This window comes from Dermacentor albipictus, unplaced genomic scaffold (genome assembly GCF_038994185.2).
Source record: "Dermacentor albipictus isolate Rhodes 1998 colony unplaced genomic scaffold, USDA_Dalb.pri_finalv2 scaffold_13, whole genome shotgun sequence".
NCBI lineage: Eukaryota > Metazoa > Arthropoda > Arachnida > Ixodida > Ixodidae > Dermacentor > Dermacentor albipictus.
In genome coordinates this window covers 15,598,987-15,619,351 of record NW_027225567.1, presented here as the reverse complement: position 1 = coordinate 15,619,351, position 20,365 = coordinate 15,598,987, and the positions used below count along the sequence as shown (strand labels likewise).

General features: G+C 41.6%; 1 protein-coding gene and 1 long non-coding RNA gene across 3 annotated transcripts in view; both read right to left on the bottom strand.

Annotated features, from left to right (window-relative positions):
- LOC139051656 (organic cation transporter protein-like) overlaps positions 1–20,365 on the bottom strand; it is a 189,688-nt gene that overhangs the window by 69,743 nt on the left and 99,580 nt on the right. The gene's annotated exons all lie outside the window — the stretch shown is intronic.
- On the bottom strand, positions 8,874–15,691 carry LOC139051657 (uncharacterized). The gene is made up of 4 exons (XR_011509486.1): positions 15,312–15,691; positions 14,041–14,097; positions 12,788–12,978; positions 8,874–11,451 (listed from the first exon to the last, which is right to left on the bottom strand). It is a non-coding gene; the product is annotated as an uncharacterized lncRNA (long non-coding RNA).

Below are 20,365 nucleotides of genomic sequence, written 5' to 3'. Positions count from 1 at the left end.
GGGTGCCCGGGAGTTCCTGCGGCGCCTGCTTTATTATAATCTCAGGTGCTCTCCTGAGACTTCCGTTTGTCGGTTACATGTGCCCTACAGCTGGATCATTACTCAAAATAATAAAAAAAACGATCTATCGTCGTAAAGATAGATCGCGAAAGCGGCTTTTGCAATATACCGCGCCCGTGCGAAGAGAATTACGGAACGCCAACGATGAATTTGACCACAGCTTCGAGCTCGTAACTTCGTCGAGTGACACTCCTGCAACAGGCGTGACTGCTGAAAACCGCATACCACCGGAAACTTCAACAGGATCATCCTTCGGTTGCAAAATTGCCACCTGCTCGGCCAGGATGGACTACGCCCACACCATTCCACAACATGGAATAAAGAACCAACTTATAAAGCCCAAACATACTGCTGCACGCACACCACTTCGCGACACTACAAGCGAGACGCCATGCCGCTACGCTGCTACGGTTGCCGGATTAAAACTGACTGCTGTCACCAAGTCCAGCAAGCGTCTCAGGAGCTGGCAACCTCAGCGCATAGCAACATGGCGGCGCTCTTGCGGTTCCCGATTTATTTATTTATTTATTTATTTATTTATTTATTTATTATACCTCAAAGGCCCCAGAGATGGGGTATTACATGAGGGATGGGCTTTAACAAACAGTGATTCTAGAGCAGCCTTGAAGTGATGAGTGTCGGAGTGGTGCGTGATGTCGGCAGACAGACCGTTCCAGTCCCTGGCGGTTTTCACAAAAAATGATCGTAGATGAGAGGTAGTCTGCGCCGGGGGAGGATACACGGCTTTGCTGTGGCTAATGCGGCTGGACTGACGATGAGCTGGTAGTATAGCTGAAATGTGGAGTGGTGAATGATAGAATTTGTGAAAAAGACACAGTCTAGAAATAAGACGTCGCGATTCTAGATTAGTAAGACCGGCACGGGATTTTAGTTCAGACACGCTTGCATGATAAGAATATTCAGAGTACACACTAAGAAAAAAAAGAGTATCCCTTACTCTTTTCGAAGAGTCTGGACTCGTCACGTATACGACTCACTTTGTGGGAGACACCCGAACTCTCTTTTGGCAAAGAGTCCCGAGACTATCTGCTCAATACAAGGTGTTTGCGTGACTCCGCACACAATAGTCATGCATACTCTGTTGTAATAGTCACCTATACCCTCTCAAAAGGGTCACAAGACTACTGCTGAGGGAGTCCGTTAACAATTCTAAATGAGTCCAACGACTCAAGATAAAGTGTCTCATGAACACTGCAAGAATGACTCACCGAACTATTCTAGATGGGTCTGATGACTCCAGCAGTGTGTCAAGTTACCCTTAGTGCGTGGTGCCGGCCTCTTGCAAATAAAGTAAGGTAACTAATCTATGTAAGTCGTTTCACTCTTGGATGGCAGTGTCGAGCCGCTTTTCAAAATGTGTCAACAACTCTTGCTGTAAGTACACACGACTACGGCTAGTTCTCAAGAAGACTACTATGAAAAGACAACATAGGATAACAAAGAATCCACAGTAAACTTGACAAAAAGCACATGGCAGGTTAGCAAGAAAAAGTTAATATTTCATCAATCTTTGTTATTGTCTTCTGGAAAATTCAAATGTATAAGTCAGCACAGAATCACTATGAAAGCAAGACAGTTCTCTTTACCATTAAACTGGAATCAATAGCCAACTAAGCAAAACAGTCTTAAATAAATATCCAATATGTAGCCTGCAGCTGCATATGCATGACACTGCAATGCCACTCAGAACCATAATGAGACCCCAAAATATTATGTAACTCATGTAGAAGGTTAATTCACCACCGCACAAGTCTCTTATAATATGTCAAAAGATTCATAAGTTCCACCTATTTCCCTGTTCTAAAAGACTTAACTTACGACTTAACATTCTAAGCAAGTAAGCTACACATAACAAATAAGAGAGGCTGCACTTATGTATAAAGGAGACCCATATAAGGAAGTGCAATAAAAACAATATTCCAACTTAGATTACATTACCTATGCATTATGCTATGCTTGCTGAAAACAACTGGTTGGCAATTGATAATCCAGTCTAATAGTAAAAACAGCTGTCTTACCTTATGGTACTCTTGTTGGCACTTTTTCCCACACAATTTGTGCATGTTAGCGTGAGATGAAAATTGATCTGAAAAACACATTAAAAAGTTGTGCATCAATTTTATTCTGTCATACAACATGCAACAGTGTATAAAAATCTCATAACTGACAAAATTACAAAAATAAATACAGCAACACTTATACTGATCATTTATTTATGTTGAGAAACATACTTTTGCAAGACTAAGTAAAATAGCTGACACAGACAATTTCACAGGTCGAAATAACCGCTAATACAAAACTTTCCATAATGCAAACACGTTGACAAAATAAGTAGCACAGGCAGCTGTATTTTGTTACGGCAAAGATAGCGCATGAATGATGAGGACAAGAGAGGAAGCAGAACACATAAACAAACTATACCCAGCTGCATGCACGCAGCTGTAACAATACTCATAGTGCACAAAGATCCAAAAGAAACAAAGAGGAAGATGTGAGGAAGGCTTCTTTTACTCATCACAAGTCATCCTGTAAGAGCACATTATGCACTGGCTGTAATCTATCCTCAGGACATAGATGAATAAGTTACTTTAGGTGCCACATCTATAAATCACTCATACAATGTTCTTGTGATTTTCCTTATTCCAATCTTTAGCTTAGCAAGCATGACTGAGTTACGTAAAGCCTCCCTACGGCTTGGCACATATACACAAAGAAGTGTTTCTATAAACACTGGAAGTCACGGACGGATGACTGACACATACCTCTTTTATTTGTTTTGTCTTTGTCATTATGATTACCTACCACAGTAGTCTTTTGTAGAGTGAAACACATCCAAATAACACACTGTGGGCAACCAAGTGTGAATACCTGTTCTAGATTTCTACCTTTCTCTGGTGTCCCGCTAAGGTAACAATGGTGCGAAGGATTGTCTTCCCAACGTATGCATTCCCATACAACAGGAGCAGATGATAAGCCACATTAATGGTGCATGAAATAAAGCATCTGTGCTTGACTTTCCACTGCCGTTCCAATCTGGAGTGACCTTTTTTTTTGCTTTGTATACACTAGTACAGGTGCTACGTAGTCCCCTTGGCACCCAGAGCAATTCTCACACCACAGCAGGATGTCAATTTTTTTTAAAATTCTAAGCAGAACTCTCGTTATGGGGGACAATTGCGAACTTATATTTTTGCTTTGTATCTCAATTATGTTGTTGACCTTTAAATTTAGCCACTTTACTACTTTTCTGCAGACAGGCCATTGCACCAATGCTAGGTTTTGAAAACACCAGAGCAGGGTAGAAAGCAAGAACAGATATTTATAATTTGGGTGCCCTCTCTGCATTGCATGGATATGTTTCAATGCACGATAAGACTACTTGGTAGCTAAACATATAAAAGTTAAGAGAATTAAGCTCAAAGCCTACCAAATTAGTAACTGGGAACTGGGAATTTCATATGTAAATTAAATTTCCTGATTCCCAGTGATGAAACAGTTTTGAGAATATGTGCGAAGGCAACCAAGTCACTCATGCTCACAAAGGAAACAAAATAAAAACAAGCAAGATTACAAGAACTTCGAACTTGCAACCCAAAGTAAGACACCTGACATGACTGATTTATGTATTTACTGAGCATAAATTACAGCTAGCGCATAATCTGCTTGAACAAGATGACAAACAATGAGTTACTGTTGCTTTCTCTCTGGGGCATTTGGCTCTTCTGAACACATGCACATTGTATGGCACAGCTGCGTGGATGTAGCTGGGCATAGTTATGAGTCAGCATCATTTTGTTATTATGGTCCTTCACTATTATTGTTATGATTTATATTTGGCAAGCAGCCTAACTATCGGGTTGATCAGCTGTATTTTAAACAAAACATACTGACAGATTTCCGTTTCTAGCTAACATAAGGAGGCGGGTACATCCTTTCAGATTTCAAGAAACAGCTGTGCAACAGAAAGTCTACAATGACCAGTACCTTTATTATTAAGTGCCATGTACTAGATCTTTCTGCAATGAATACCTCTATTACCAAAAATTGTAGTCTGAAAAACTAATTGGAAAATATTTACAAGTGACAGATACTAGAACTGCATTACAATTGCAAATTTTTTCGTAAACAATATCACAATAATTGAAGTTTTATTAATTTCAGCAAAATGGCTGACATCCTATTATTGAGGCTAGTCAGTGCTGAAGGTATTGTTAGTTTGTAGGAGTCCTCAGACTGACAGCTCTGAAATATTTATCGCCATACTTGGTGGAACATGCTTTGCTGTTGCAGATATTACTTAGCCACAAAACATTTTGTAAGCCTTATGGGACAAATCTGTGTGGAAGATAAACCTATCTGATCATGTCTTTTTGGGTTGTGTATCTCGGAACTGGTGCTAGTCTGAGTTCTTACAAACTAGACGTTATTGAGTACTGTAATTATAATGCCTGCCACTGCTATAAATTTCTGTTAGCGAAAATTGTCGCATTGTCATGAAGCAGATATGTTCAATTTTTAGCGGCAGTCACTGCTGAAACACTCAGTACAAAGCACAAAACAAAGATATGGAGTCAAAATGTAAATGTCGAACAAAGTTATAGTCAATTCCTCATTTCACAGAACTGTCTTTTTTTCTGTTAGTTTGCCAATACCAATTGCACATCCACAAACATTTTAGTATTGCACTTCTGGTAAATGCAGGAAATTTCAGTGTTTAACAGAAGCCCTTGGGAAGACAGCCCAGAGTCGCTTTAACAAAAAGACTTGCATTCAATCTGCGTTTCTATGTTGTAGGTCACTATAGCAAGGGGCATGTTTTGCTGATTGAATATTACTCGAAACAGTCTTATTATTCGTACTAGAGGCTTTGAAAGAGAGCAAATTGTAGAGTTCTTCATGCAGATTTCATATATGTCATTAGTATTTCTTTAGCTGCTTCTTGAGTTATGTCCCACACAATGGGAAAATACACTGATCTTTGCGGGCACTTTCTTGTGTACTAAATTTTCACAAAAAGCAGTGTGCTGTAGCTACCTCAGCTCTTCGTAGACTACAAAGTACCGATATCTATTCAAACAGCATGTAAAGTTACTAGAAGTATGCAAGATTAGTAGGCAGGCAGAGAGGCCTGCCTACTAATCTTGCATACTTCTCATGCTATTGTGAAAAAAAGCTATTGAATATACTTCAAAAACATTTTCTCACAATAGCATGAGAATAACCTTATGCACTTATAGTTGTCCTATACTAACGAAATTTGGCATACGTACTCTTCAAGATATGCAGAATGCTCATATCTAATTGAAATTGCAATCTGCAAAATTATTTAATGTGGCCTAATATATTCTTGCATAGTTCCAGTAATTGTACAAGCCGTTTGGATAGGTATCACCACTTTGCAGTATACGAATAGCTAAATAAGATACAGCATGAAGCTATTTCTGAAAACTTTATACACAGGAAAGTGCCCCCCAAAATATTTTGCCACTGTGTAGGACATAACTAAAAAACAGCAGCTACCAGGCACGTACCCAGGATTTTTTTTCGGGGGGGGCCCACCACCTCCTCCTCCACCACCATCATCATCATCATCATCATCATCATCATCCTCTTTCATGTCCACTCCAGGACGAAGGCCTCTCCCTGCGATCTCCAATTACCCCTGTCCTGCGCCAACTGATTCCAGCTAGCGCCCGCGAATTTCCTAATTTCATCGCTCCACCTAGTGTTTTGTCGTCCTCGATTGCGTTTCCCTTCTCTTGGTACCCATTCTGTAACCCTAATGGTCCAACGGTTGTCTAACCGGTGCATTACATGACCTGCCCAGCTACATTTTTTAATTTTGATGTCAATTACAATATCGTCTATACCCGTTCTCTCTCTGATCCAAACCACTCTCTTTCTCTCTTAACGTTATGCCTAGCAATCTTCGTTCCATCGCTCTTTGCGTGGTCCTTAACTTGCGCTCGTCCTGTCTGCTCCTTTCTGTGTCCGTGTTTCACTTCGCGCTAGAACCCAAAATCATGTTACCGTACCAACTCGCCCAACTGTCTATCCTTTTGCATTACATGCCTTAACTTGCTCTCAAGTCTCTGCCCCATATGCACTGGCAAAATGCACTGGGAAATGCACTGGCAGATGCATTGGCACTGGACATATTGCACTGGCAAAATGCGCTGATTGCACACGTTACTTTTCAATAATAATGGTAAGCTTCCAGTCAGGAGCTGGCAATGTCTGCCGTATGCGATCCAACCTATTTTTATTCTTCGGTGAATTTCCTTCTCATGATCAGGGTTCCCTCTGATTAATTGACCTAGGTAAACGTACTCCTTCACAGTCTCTAGTGGCCGACTGGCCATCCTGATTTCTTGTTCCTTTGCCCGGCTATTTATCATTATCTTCTTCTTCTCCATAATAATATTCAACCCCAGTCTTACACTCTCTCTGTTAAGGTCTCCAATCATTTGTTGTAACTCGTCTGCATTGTTGTTGAATAGAACAATGTCATCGGCAAACCGAAGGTTGCTGAGATATTTGCCTTCGATATTTACTCCTAAGCTTTCCCAGTTTAATAGCTTGAATTCTTCTAAGCACGCAGAAAATATGTTTGGAGAAATTGTATTTCCCTGTCTGACCCCTTTCTCTATAGGCATCTCCCTGCTTTTCTTGTGTAGAATTAAGGTAGCTGTAGAACCTCTAGATATTCTAAAGCGAAAGACGAGTCAGTAAGACGAGAAACTATTTACAGATTATATTTACAACAACGGTTGCAGCGCTGACCGGTTAGATTCACAGCGCGAGCCCAGTTCGTTCTTCCTCCTCTTTTCTGGAGTGATGACACCTACGCGCCTCGTTCAAACAAACAAATATTTCACGCATGTAGCAATATTTTCCAAGCTTTTTACGTAAGCGTTTTGTACTCCTTGATTACGTAGTGCCTCTACGATTGCTGGTATCTCTACTGAATCAAATGCCTTTTCGTAATCTATATAAGCCACATAGAGAGGCTTATTCTACTCTGCAGATTTCGCGATAACCTGATTGATGACATGGATGTGATCCATTGCAAAGCATCTCTTCCTGAAGCCAGCCTGTTCCCTTGGTTGACAAAATCCAGTGTTAACCTTATTCTATTGGAGATTATTTTGCTAAATATTTTATATAATACTGGAAGCAAGCTTATGGTCTCATAATTGTTCAATTCTTTAACGTCTCCTTTTTTTGTGGATTAGTATAATGTCTGCATTCTCCCAGTTTTCTGGGACCCTTGCAGTCGATAGACACTTCGCATAAAGAGCCGCCAGTTTTCCAAGCATTATGTATCCTCCATCTTTGATTAAATCGACTGTTATTCCACCTTATCCTCCCGCTCTTCATCGTGTCATGTCTTGCAGGGCCCTTCTGACCTCATCGCTAGTTGTAGGAGAGTTTCTGTATCCTGTTCATTACTGTTTCTAAGTGAACTATCGTGATTCCTATGGGTACTGTATACAAGTCAGCTTAGAATTTTTCCGCTGCTTTTACTATATCTTCGAGATTGCTGATGATATTATCCTTCTTATCTTTTAGTGCATACATCGTGGTTTGTCCTATGCCAGGTTTCTTTTTTACTGATTTCAGGCTGCGTTCATATTTTACGGCTTCTTCAGTCTTTCTCATGTTATAGTATCGAATATCAGTTATTTTCGCCTTGTTGATCAGTTTTGACAGTTCCGCGAATTGCGTAACACTGTGCGCCCGCCAGTCCCATACAACCGCGTAGAGCGCAGGACTCTGCGATTCTAGACGTACTGCGCTCACTGCGACAGGTTAGAAAAACACCCACATAAGCACAGCAGAGAAGTGGCTACGTGAGGCGGTTCGACCGATAACTGTAGAAGCGTCATTCAAAACAAGTAATTGTTCTCCACTTCCGGCGGCGTTTTCTCTACTTCCTTTTTAAATAAAAAGATATTGATCCATAAATATTCTCATAAACAACGGTTAACTTTTTTATTATTCGCTTTTGCTTGCAGTTTGGTTGTTGCCTTGGCTCCCTCCCTTGGTAGATCGCTTAATTTCTCAACTCCTTGCGATTTTTGTTTCCAGTTGCCAATTTTGCACAAAAAGTGCTATACATTTAGGGAAAAACAGACGAGGTAACGGGCGACAGTCATCTTGCTTATGGGTTTAAGGGTTATTGCAGGGTTTCATGATGGATGCTCTTTCACATTATTTTATTTCTCACCTTATCTAAACCATATCACGTGTATATGGTTCCGGGCATCTGCCAGCGACGCGGCGAGCCGTAACTCAAGGAAACAATGAAGCAAAGGGATAAGTTAAACGCAATTGGTGTTTTCTCCGGCCGCAACTCGTTCCATGAGAGTAAAGACCAGCTGAGTAACAGCCGCATCCCTCTCCTGGTCCCAGGATCAGCCTAAACAAAGAAGGTTGAACTAACAAAAGCAACACCTATGCGCGTGACGGTTGAATAGATGGTGACAACTGAACGCATCTCGAGTTAATCACGCGGGTGCGGAATCTACGAGAAAACTGTCCTTCACATTACAAGAGATGCCGATAACTACCGCCATCTAAAATGAGTGAGAAAGGCAGCATAATGCTGACCGATGAACAGCTGCGAAGTCTCAACATTGATCCGGCGGCGCTTTAAGGATGTGTGAGGAGTGGTGGCGTGGGGGGGGGGGGGGGGTATGCCACTTGATTTCGGGGGGGGCCCGGGCCCCCCCGGGCCCCCCCCCTGGGTACGTGCCTGGCAGCTACACAAAAATAAATGACAATTCAAATCTAATAAAACACTTTATGAATGACAGTATATTCAAATCTCTAGTACAAATATATAAAAAAGTTGTTTCGAGGAGTTAATAAGTGGGTGTCAGTGTATTCTACCAAAGTGTTAGAAAATGCCTTCAGGCATACCATGGGGAGCTTTATAAATAGCACACGCACGCATCTGCCTAAAAAGCCCCATGCCCTGCTTGAATTCATTAGTCATTTTTGCATTCTGTTGTATGTCACCATTTGCATCCCTTAACATAGAGTGCACAAAACCAAAAACAGCCTATTACCGTATTTACTCGCATAATGATTGCACTCGCGTAATGATCGCACCCCTAAATTTTGTCATTTTAATTCGATTTTTTTTATTTCCCACGTAATGATTTCACCCCGAACTTGCCGCAGCGATGTGTCACGTGCCAAATCTAGCTAATAATGATCGCGCTTACCATCTGTCGACTGCTATGCGAACGACTCTTCAAGACAAACCAAGCAGTCTGCACGCAAAAAACTTTCTTAAGCAGATGCCCCATTTCATTGCTTTCATCACTTTCCGCACTTCTACGACAAAAAAAAGCTACAACCAAACTTTCCTTTATTATGTGTAGGCTTTATAATGGTTGTGGTCAATAAAAACAACAAAAAAAGGCGTCTTTCGATTCTTCTCATCTGCACTTGTGGGCACGCAACAAATCGCGAGCGGCAATGATAGCAGCCACGTTTACACTGATACGTTAGAAGTGTACCCTATTCATTCGCCGACGTTTGTAACGCAGCTAAGATATTCACCCACCCTTAGCGGAAACGTGCCACGTTAGGATAGTGGTGAAGACAAATGCCGCAGTTTCCGCAGCATGTGTTCCTATGTCACTGGCAGCTAAGTGCGCCCATCTGTTTCTGTCCCCTCAAAGTGGGCATGGCTATGTTATTGCCGCAAACTTGCAAATATTATTCATTACTAATATGGAAGAAACTGTTTGAATGCACTGTAATGTACTCACGAGAAGAAAAATGCATTCGGCGCGTTCGGCTTGCTCTGCCGGCCACCATTTTTTTTCGTGTCCTGCACTACATACAGCAGCAGCCGCCTATTTGTTGACCTGTTGTCATCCCGTAGTAAATGCCAGAAAATATATTTTTTTCTTTTTGCGGGAAAATTAACCAGTGTAATGACCGCACCCCTGAATTTGAGTCAATTTTTTTTGCAAAAAAGTGTGATCATTATGCGAGTAAATAGGGTAACACACGGAATTTTTAGCCTGTAAAGGGGTTGTATACAAATGGGGCAGCCCACTCTAGTGTGACAATAAACAAATATTTGTACTCACAATATTGAAACCAGTCATAACATATATCCTCACAAATTTGGAAATGAATAACCAAAGAACCTTGCTGATTGTCTCATTAGTGTCCTAAACAAGATCTTTTGATGTTTATAATTTCTAGTTTAATTCACTTTCTCTAGTAAATGGACTTTGACCTAGACTACTCAGAGTAGGAGACTAACCCAGACCTGGAAGCCAATATTTAAATCTGAAATAAAGACATTCATCCCACGACCACGTCACTGCTATGTCATCAGAAGCGTGCATCCATGGACTGTAAAATAATTTTTACATGATCTGTACTGTTACTCTTGCACTAATAAATTAGGAAATGCACTTGCTATTTAAAGCACTGCTGTAAACCTTTGTGTTTGAGAAATGAAATACTCAAAAGTGTAACACAACCAATGTGTGCATATAACCTACGATGCCTTTGACATTCGTCAGTGTGACAAATGGGCACCGAGAAATGCAAAGGGCATCATAGCTTTCTTGTTTGAAACCTTGTGTGCGAGTATATTACTGGTATCTTTGCAGTGAAAGGAAGTCACATTATTATCAGACTTATGAGGGGAACTTATGTTTCTCTAGTTTAATATTTTCTTTTTTGTGCTCCTATATTCTTGACTTTTCCAAGAATAATGGGTGTTTGAAATAAGTACTCTATATTGCTCTTAAATTTTTCCTGCACAAGAGCTCACGTTAGGTTACATTTCTTGAACACTTTGCAGTGCTGTAGATAATCAAAAGAAAGAAAAAAATGCTGTAAGTTTGCATTTTAGCCTTCTGTATAACAAGTATGAATCTATCAATTACATACACAAGTACAAAAGAACTACGAAAAACTGGGCATAAAGACATACATTATAGTAATAGCAGGAATCGATGGTGAGAATTCTAATAGAAAGGAACCATTAAAAACTAGGCACTAAAGACACATATTAATTATAATAACACAAGTATTTGCTAAGAATTTGAAGAGACAAATAGAATGTCTCTTCAAATCACTCCACCCTAACATTCATCCATGGTTTGATGAGTGACCACAGTTGGTGATGCTGTTTGGATAAGTTGCAGCTGAGGTGCAGCTGTGAAATAGGTGGAACATGTAGAGAGGTCACCAAAGGTTGCACGCTGGTCGCACAGCAGGTTGCCTTGATCTCCGGACTCACTCGACACTCATGTGTTGAGCCTGGTTATACGCCGTTTGCAAGAGGCCTGGCCCGTGTGTGGTACGGCTTTGGTAAAATTTCGAGGCAACCTGAAAAACACAGATCGATATCTATAAGCACCACAATATTCTTCACCATAGGGCAAACCTGAAGTTTACCATGGGCACATAGCAGATAATGAAAACAGACACAAGCCACCAGACTTCAGGTATAAAGATGTGCAAAAGTGTAAATGAGTGTTAAGAGCTGTTTATAGGATGGAATGTTTCATTTTGTCTTTTGTAGATGAATAATAGTATCTTAACATAAAGTCAAGTGTACTTGGCCCTCCCTAAAAAAATTTAAATTATGGGGTTTTACTTGCTAAAACCACTTTCTTATCATGAGGCACGCCGTAGTGGAGGACTTCGGAAAGTTCGACCACCTGGGGTTCTTTAATGTGCACCTAAATCTAAGTACACGGGTGTTTTCGCATTTCGCCCCTCTCGAAATGCGGCCGCCGTGGCCGGGGTTCAATCCTGCGACCTCGTGCTCAGCAGCCCAACACAGCCACTGAGCAACCACGGAGGGCATGGCCCTCCCTATTTGTGTAAGTAGGCAATTCCATGCGAGCTGTACCGACCTGGCACACGACCACTTGAACTTTTTTTTGAAGAACTGGAGGCCCTTCAATATAGCGCAAATGTTAATTTCAAAAAATACTTAACTTAAAAAGTTTTTTTACTGGCGCAAGCACTAAGTGAGATTTTGTGTAATGCACCAATCTATGCATCATAAAAGGCATAGCAGAAAAATTGGTTCCTTCATTAAAGGGGCCAAATTTTTCGGGACTATAAAAAGAGGCCTTACACCAAAAATTGAACTGCTTATTAGCCACTGCTCAGTTTATTATGGGTCATTAAACATGGAAAATAGGCAAATTAACATTATTTTCATGAATCTGGCTTACAGCAAAAGCTGCAAATTTATGTAATCCACATATTTAGGAGTTGTGCTGCATGCAAAAACTGGTTTCAGGAACATAAATTATACAGCAGTGCACAGAGATGCGGATGAACTAGCAAAAAAAAGTCAGTTTTGGTGTGTTTATCGGCATACTTACTATTGAGGCAGTCCTAGTAAATTTATGCCCAATACCATGTATGAGTGTACACCGTATTCTTTTTAGATTGCTAAAGCTTTATCAAAGCAGTTTTTGGTTAAGCAAGAAAAAAAATGTACAAGTGGTCTCCTACTGGTTTCAAAATTTGCAGCGCGTTTCGTCTAATCCACAGAGCCTTTTGGCGGCTAAGGCAAACTGCATGGACTTGAGCATTCCTGCACCGATAGCAGGGAGTCTAAACTGCTTTGAAGTTAACTCTTTCATTGCTGAGTGGCTACAAGCCACTTCACTAAAAAAGTTGCCACTTAATCACATGTATTTACATTAATCTTTCTGTTGGCTTCCAGCCTGCTTGGCATCATCACGAAGGCTTCCAACTCCCTAGTGGACGTAGTCAGGACATGGTGGTGGCAGGACGCAGCGGCAGGAGCCGCCAAAGGCTTCAAACTCCCTAGTGGACGTAGTCAGGACACAGTGGTGGTAGGATGCAGGGGCGGGAGCCACCAGAGTGTACCTGCAGCAAATTTGCACAAATGCTCTTAGTCCTACCATGTCACAATTTACAAGAAAAATTAAGCAGTCTGTGGAACATGGATACCAATACAAATAAATGTAAGCAGTTAGGTCCCACAACACAACTAGAACATTGACAAAGAAGAAATGGTACTTATGCTTATGAAAATCCAAGCAATGAAAAAAAGAGAATGTGCATCCGATTTGTGCACGGAAGCTCAGTGGAAACCTGAGCTCATACCATCAAGTGATCTGCTAGTCAACTGCAAGCCTCTTAAAATGTCATTGTATATTTTTTACACACACTATGTTAAGCTGCATTAAAACAAGTTCAGCATCTCTAAATATAAGTAATCACGAAGCAATTCAATTAATGAATTCCAGTGGTCGATAATGCAACAAAGTGCACGCTCTGATGAAGCTGGCCAAACTGGGTAGTGACAAATAACAGCGTGGTTCTCTACATCTTGTTTTTCTGGCTTTCGCTGTAGCATTAAAATACACAAGAAATATCACATTCCTGACATTTAACCCTGCCAATTTTTATTCCATAATGCATAATACTTCAGCAAGAGCAATAATGCTGTCTTTTAATCATAAATAGTGATAGAACAAGAAATTTTACTGGAGCTAATGTTTTGACAAGAAAACTTATCTCCTTCTCTTTGTCGAAACATTGGCTCCAGCGATGCTCCTTGTTCTACGGCTCTTCATCATTTCAAGTCTCTGTCTTCCTGTGTACCTCTGTACTTTCAATGTTGTATCAATGAAATTGTAATAACGGAGAATTAGTAAATGTAGCTGATGAAGAACTTGGGCTTGTTGGTAGACAATGACAGAGTAACGGCGCAACATAGAGATACGGACAAAGGAGGCTCATGTGTGCCGTCTCCTCCAGCTATGTCTCTCCTTTGGACAATTACTCTATCTCGATGTAAAAGTATTACCCTTTGCACAATAATGCTGAAATGAATAAAGGCCAGGAAAGTGGACACAAAAATTACAACAAATAGCATCTTATGCTAATGAGATATGCGAAAGTCCCTGCTACGATCTGTCTCACCAATAACGTGCTGGATAAGATGGCGTCTTCTTCTGGATGTTGGCATTTCTTGAATACCTAAAATAAAGTACATTTCAAAATTACAAAAATACACAGAACAGCCGTAGCAAAGGAGATAACGCATTGTTTAGTAAAAGAAAGTAAACTAATCTCTGATGCAGTGCAGACGAAATTTCCTTTATTAAATTAGCAGAATAATACATCACACTTCATTTCATTTAATGCTGTGAGCGTTTCTTGGTACAACAAAGAAAGGTATTTCTGCATGAAAACAGTAAAATAATCATAGCCTTCTACTTTTACAAAATACGCGACAGCGACTAAGCCAACTACAGCAGTATATACTTAAAATTGTTATATGCACATTACAATAGCCAAGACAGGAGAAACTTGGGTTTATATGTAGCTCACCAAGAGGTACCACCTTGGAATCGATTCATTTCTGCTTGCCAAATATCTGCACTAACATAAGACTACAAATAAAAAGACCCTCGTTTTCATAAAATACCGGACTCAAAATAGAAAATCCAGTAGGAATACCACAAATTCTGTGCATAACACAGCCAGGTTTTGTGCGCCTAGTAGGATTTACTATATAAAGGTTGCAGCAAATTCATGCTTTTAAATATTTACCACCATGAAAATAAAGATTACATAAAAAATAATAACATTATACATCGGCTTAGATTGTCAGCTAACGTGTTTTGTGTTTTCTACTTACAGCCAAATGCACATAAAATTTGTTCTGTTTCAGCGCTTTTAAAGCGCTGTGTCTGTTCGCTTGTGCATGCAGCCGCTTTACCGCTTTTAAGATATCTGTGCTGCCACATCGCCTGACACTGCCATACAGCGTTGTAGCGCTTTTATTATTCGCGGTAATATACCTAAAGCGCTAGTAAATCTTCAGAATACACAAGCTGTCTTTTCGACTACCTGTCTTCGCCAGCGAAAGTTACACTGGTACTAGTATTGTATCTACACTTCAAGTTACGCAGGACAGTACTTGATATTCTACGGATCTTTCGATGCGACAGGCCACTCGTCACCGGAGTCGTTAAGAACGGTGTTTCTCCTGGCAGTACAGCTTTGCAATAATTTCAGATGCTCTCCTGAGGCTTCCGTCTGCCAGTAGTATTTTCGCATACATACGCGCACGCATGCCCAAGAAACGTCTGTGAACTGCCAAGAGAAACGTGGCGCAAAATGTAGCCATACCGGAAGGACCGAGTCCGCGCCGTTTGTAAACTCGGAACAAAAGCTGATATGCTTACCTGAGACGTTAAGAGAAATATGGCACAGGTCACAGGTCCCCGCTGGTAGTGGTTCGTATGCATCTGGTCGTCTTTGTCCGTTGCGATCTCCCATATCACAATGAAAGATGCAGTGCAAACCGCAGCACTTCGGACGCTTCCGGCGAGCGCACTTGCTCGATGTCGGCAAAGACGAAATCGGCGAAACGCTGCTGCTGGCGGCGGTCCCCTCGTCGCAATCACACAGCACGGACAGAAGCTCCCACCGTAACTTGTCGCAACGCTTGGTTGCAGTCGTCCCTAGCGCAGCGATTTCAGAACCACTCAACGACAATGTATACTCGTGCGTGATGCAGCGCAACTTTAAAATGGCGTCATGCTATTGACGGCTTCGGCTTTGGATCATTTTGTAGCTGCACAACTGAGCAGAACAGTTGCGCTAGTTTCGGTTTTGTTTACTCGCGTTGAAATAAAAACTGTTTTGCTCACTGATAATTTTACGTCACTTAAGTAATGTTCACGAATGAAACAGCCATGAATTTAATACGCGTGTTGAAATACCCGCTACGTTCACTTGGCAGAAGCAAAATTTGCTCGTCCGAGCGTGGTTGCGTTTGAAATATCTATCGGTGGGCTGTCGGAGCATGCTCGAAGTGTGAAGACGCGGCGTAATTGTCCTTAATTTCCTTAGATATAACGGTGCGGCTGCCCTTGATTTCCGTCTAGTGCAGTTTGCTCTGATGTGAGGTAGAACTACAAAGCCGCCCATGTTGCTGAATGATCTAGTGCACCTGAAGCTGCCAGAACTCCGGCATTTCCTCCACAAGTTCTTGCGACTGTGTGCCGCGATCACCAAATGCGAGCGTAGTCATTTGGCGGAGATTTAGCAGCACATTTTCTAGAACTATCGTTCACCGCTCTCTCACGACATGGAGAAGCAGTGTGGTTGGTCCTTGGTAAAAATTTCTATTTATTGCGAATTTTGCGATAGCAATTATATGGACACAACCGTCAAAATATATCTGTCGGTGTTATCGTGAGCTTTCGTATAAAGTCAAGTGCGATAAGATCCTATCCCGCGCCGTTGGCTGTGCGCGTTAAAGGAAGTGTTCGAGGCTGAGCCGGGCTCGATGGGCGCCCCAAGTATCTATAGGAGGTCACGTGATAAAACGCGCGCAAGCCGGGAGAGGGATGCGGGATGCGCTAGTTTAGCGCGCTTCTCCTCCTCTAGCCGTTGCTCTAGCCCGGTCTTGCGCCACCCTCGCTCTGTCTTGGTGATAATTTCCGATGGACGCAAAGCTGGGGGGGAGGGGGGGGGGCGCTCAGATAACGCAATTTTGCGGAGACGCTTTGACGGAAGAGGCAGCAGAAGCGTTCTGTCCGCTCTGTTCGCGCCCTTCGTCAAGCCAACGCTGTGACAGCGAGTGTTCGCCGTCATTGAGTGAGATCTGTTGTATGCACGTACGCGCGTGACCCAGTGCTTCCTAATTTAAGGAGTAAGCGAATGTTTACTGCAGTTTATTCAGCCGATGAAACAACGAACATTGGTTCCAGCAGTAGTTCGTGCAGTGGTTCAGGCAGCATTGGGGCGAAACTGCCGTATTTTTGTTTTTATATTTCTAGGGGGTTCCAAAGCAGTGTTGCGTACGTTAATATTTGTTTGTGGCCGCGGAACGCAACGCACAGTAGCCCAGTGGCTTTGGTGTTGCGCTGCTGAGCTCGAGGTGACGGGTCCAATCACAACCGCGGCAGTCGCATTCCAACGGGGGCAGAATGCGAAAACGCGCGTATACCGTGCATTCCGTACACGTTAAATAACCCGAGCTGCTGAAAATAAACTGCAGCTTTCCATTACCGTGCGCCTCATAACAAGATATTGATTTTGGAACCTAAACCTTCGAAATTTAGTTTAAGTCGCGGGATTACATTTACAATCGACACTGTTGACTGCACCTACTGAACTTATCTCTTTGCTGTGCTCTCTTTAGTAGCCAATACTTTTTTTTAGATTTACTTATGGTCAGAACCAGTGTGACAAATCCAAGTCTTCCTTATCATAGGAATCCAGCTATGGCTTAAGCGTGTGAGGTATCAACAAACATGGTCAAGAAAAATCAATATATAGAGTTCGAAGTAATTGCAGAACATGACAAGGATGAAAGAATGATACACGGCGGCATTACAACCAGGACAGGAACCCGAGGGCCTGCCTAAAACAGAAGAGTTTATCTGGTATTTCTTCTCCTGCATTAAATCTTTCTCTCGCCAGACTCATCTCGAATATCAGAGGAATGGCGATCTTCCATGACTCTTAGCGTGCTATTGAGAGTCAAACGACCCATGCGGGAATGTTGACTCTTCTTTTTGACTCTACTCGCGCAAAAGTGGGTCTTCGGAAGAAAAAAGAGAGTCAAGTTGCTGTGACTCACTTTTTACTCTCTTTTTTCTTAGAGTGTAGACAAACCGGGCTGCACGGTTTTGAATTGATTCTAGTGTATTAGATAGGTTATGTTGATGAGGATCCCAGACAGAGCATGCATATTCTAACTTAGGGCGGACATATGTAACATAAGCTAACAATTTTACTGATGGGGGAGCAAGTCTTAGATTCCGGCGCAGAAAACCGAGGGTTCGATTCGCGGCATTGGCTAAGTTAATGACATGTTGTGACCAATTTAGGGTAGTTGAAAATGTTACGCCGAGGTATTTATACGAGTCTACGGATGAGATTTCGGCACCGTATATGGTGTATCTCCCCGATTGGTGATGCTGTCTGCGATGGAAAGAAACTAGTGAGGTTTTTTTAGTATTTAAAGACATCAACCATTTGTTACACCATAATTCAGTGCGTTTTAGGTCATCTTGGAGCAAATGCATGTCTGAAGTGTTAGTTATGCGTCGATAAACTACACAATCGTCTGCGAACAATCGAATGTTAGAAGTGATATTAGTAGGAAGATCATTAATGTAAATTAGAAAGAGTAGTGGTCCGAGAACTGTGCCTTGTGGTACGCCCGAAAGGACAGAAGATCTTTTAGATGACTGTGTGTTAGCAAATACAAACTGTTGTCGGTTAGTAAGGAAGCTACGTATCCAGTCTAGTACAAATGGATTAATCTTGAGACGGGAAAGTTTTAGGAGTAGCCGTTGGTGTGGAACTTTGTCAAATGCCTTTTCAAAGTCTAAGAAAATAGCATCTACAGGTACGTTCAAGTCAAGGTTAGAGCTTAGATCATGAAAAAATAAAGCTAGTTGGGTGTCACATGAAAGACCTTTACGGAAGCCATGTTGAGCTGGGTGAAAGACGTTATTGGATACTAAAAAGTTTACAATCTGAGAGTAAATAACATGCTCCATTAGTTTGCAACAAACACTGGTGAGTGAAATGGGGCGATAACTAGAGCACAACGATGGAGGACCTTTTTTGAGGACTGGAACAATCTTGCCTACACTCCAGTCTTCCGGCACCACTCCTGATGACAATGATTGCTGAAAAATAGCACATAACATCGCGCTCACATTTGTTTTGGTGTTTTTCAGCATTTTAACATTTATTTCATCGACGCCAGACGATGATGTAAGTTTTAATGAATCAATTAGTTTCTCAATGCCGTAAGGACAAAATGTAATATCAGGCATGACTGCATGATCCGAAAGAGGGAAGCGAGGTAATATGTTGACAGGTTCAGTTGTGAAGACGGAAGAAAAAGTACGGTTAAGTTGTTCAGCAATTTCGCAATCGGGAATACGATGGTTTTGATCGTCAAACAGAGCTAATGGCTGGGAGTTATTAGCGTTAATAACTTTCCAGAATTTTTGGGGGTTATTTCTTAACATAGACGGCAGCGTTCGGGAAAAAAAAGTGCGTTTTTCTTTATTTGCTAGAGCTTCGAATTCTTTTTCTGCAAGGTAATACTTATTCCATGCGCCTGCGTTGTTAAATCGTTTAGCCGAGCGAAAAAGCCTTTTCTTTTTATTGTTAAGACGCTTTAGTGTGATATTAAACCATGGGGATGACTGTTTTTCGGTTAGGGTGATAACAGGTACGTATCTCGCGAACACATCGAGCATTTTGTTTTTAAAAAGCAGCCAGTTAGTTTCGACAGAACGTGTCAAAAAACTGGTGTGGAATGAAGCAGCAAAATGTGGGAGTTCCGAGTTAATTGCCGAGTAATCCCCTTTGTCATACAGTTTGATCACCTTGGTTATCTTTGTAGGTTGTGTAAGCTGACAGGAGTACGATGCATGGATTATAGAATGATCACTAAGACCAGGCAAATGCGTCATTGCATAAACTTTGTCAGGATCAGAAGCAAAAATGAGGTCGAGTATGTTAGAAGAATTACAACCTTGACGTGTAGGTTCAGTGACAAGTTGCGTTAATCCAAAGGTTAGGCAGGAGTTAACAAAATCGCTTTCGGTACTTTGTTGCGAAGTTGCTGATGTTAGGTTAGTCCAGTTTACGGCGGGGAAGTTAAAATCACCGAACAGTAATATCGGAGAGTGGTGATGCAATTCAGTTACCGAACGCAATGTTTCGTGGAATTCTGCAACAAAGTTAGGATCATTACCAGGGGGGCGATAGCAGACTGCGATTATTGTGGGTGGGTAAGAGGCATTACACAGGACGAACAGAATTTCTAGGGAGGACGATGTGTTAATTTCGGTACATTGAAGGTCCTTATGAGCGCCAATGAATACGCCGCCACCACGTCTGGTAGTTCGATCATGCCTGAGGATATTGAAGTTAGGGAAAAATGGCAATATTTCAGAGTCTTCTATTGTAGAATTAAGCCAAGTTTCAGTAATAACAATTAGGTCAGACTCTGTTGTGTCGGCAAGATTACTGAGAGCGTCAAGCTTCGGAAAAATGCTTCTAATGTTAGTAAAAACAAACGAAAAACAATTTTTCTTGGAGTTAGCATTGCTGGGGCCCAGGCATTTAAAGCACGAGGGACAACCTTTTGGGCGTTGCGGTCAAACGTGTAAGCTTTGTTTCCAATAGTTAGCTTGTCATGTCGGAGCTTGAATGGTTTCTGTTGTGTCTTGGCGAATTCGACTAAACGCCTTCTAGC